Source organism: Lucilia cuprina, chromosome 6 (assembly GCF_022045245.1).
Source record: "Lucilia cuprina isolate Lc7/37 chromosome 6, ASM2204524v1, whole genome shotgun sequence".
Lineage (NCBI taxonomy): Eukaryota > Metazoa > Arthropoda > Insecta > Diptera > Calliphoridae > Lucilia > Lucilia cuprina.
This window is the reverse complement of record NC_060954.1, coordinates 4,879,730-4,881,321: the sequence shown is the minus strand read 5'-3', so window position 1 is coordinate 4,881,321 and position 1,592 is coordinate 4,879,730.

The following is a 1,592-nucleotide window of genomic DNA, read 5'->3' as shown; positions in this document are numbered from 1 at the left end:
TCTAGTTCAGTTCTAGTTCAATTCTAGTTCAGTTCTAGTTCAGTTCTAGTTCAGTTCTAGTTCAGTTCTAGTTCAGTTCTAGTTCAGTTCCAGTTCAGTTCTAGTTCATTTCTAGTTCAACTCTATTTTATTTCTAGTTCAGTTCTAGGTCAGTTTTAGTTCCGTTCTTGTTCAATTCTAAATACTGGATGATAAGCCTAAAAATATACTGGACGATAAACTTATATGTTAAAGGATAAACTAAGCTGTATAGTTAATAGTGGATTGGACTATTGCGTCGTTTTTTTTGCTGTAGTCACAAACTATACTGTGTTTTGTATTCTTCTTACACTTCCCCTTTTATATTTAATACAAATTGTTTGTTGTAATTTCAAAGTGCAATAATCAAACTCATATAACTGTCAACATATAAAAAAATATTTCTTTATAAAAAACCAAACACATAAAAAAATGTTTTGTTATTTTACTTTAAAAACAAGATAATCATGCACACTTACTAGAAAAAAACTTGTTAGTTACTCCAACAAAATACAAACTAATATTGGAAGATCTTAAAATAGCTGATAACCTTCATGACATGAAGATCATATTTATCTCTTACAAACACAACATGATTGGAAATGGTTTTTAATAGAGAAATAATGAAAGTTTTGAGAAACATTAAAGAAACAAAAGATTTATTAAAACTAATTTTCTGGAAAAAATTTATTAAAGGCATTAAATTTTGTAAATGAAAAGATGAAATATTTCCTTAGTATTTGGAATATGAACAAAAAACAACTGTTTTATTTTAAATTTTATTATTGCTTGCTTTTGTTCTGACCATTTTACTGGTAGCCACTGAAGTTAAAGTTCAGCATTAGAACTTGGTTGTTAATAATGGAGAAAAAATAAAAATATTATGTCATTTTTAATGTAATTAAACAAATGTTTTAATGTTTCTAATGTATGTAAATGGAAAAACAATAAAACCACCAAAAGAAAGAATCATCATAAAAAATAATAATAATATTTCAAGTCATAAAACATTAAAACCTTTAAAAAATGCCTGGTTTTATTTTTGTTTATTTCAAAAAGAACACCCAAACACAAGCCATGAACTTCTATTTGTAATTCACCAGTAATAAATGCAAGTAAGTAAAGAATACAGAAAACCTCTTAAATTTTTGGTAATAAAAAGTAAAATTTTTTATTACCTTAACTAGCTAGAGAAAAAATTAAAATAAAAACAAAATTTTATTTATGGCTTTGTATTTTGTTTGGCGTTTTAGAAGTTTTGAATCTAATAAGTGATAATATAAACATTTATTAATTTATTCATTATTAAACATTTGCTATGGCTAAAATGTAGTAAAAAAGAAAAGTATTAAAGTAATAAAAAGGGAAATTAAGAAAATGTTTTAGCATATTTTTGGGGGAAGATACGGGTTTTCTAGTAAAAGGGGTAATTGCAGGCATTAAAGTACTAATATGTGCAGTTTTACTTCTGTTCTAGTTCAGTTCTAGTTCAGTTCTAGTTCAGTTCTAGTTCAGTTCTAGTTCAGTTCTAGTTCAGATCTAGTTCAGTTCTAGTTCAGTTCTAGTTCAGTTCT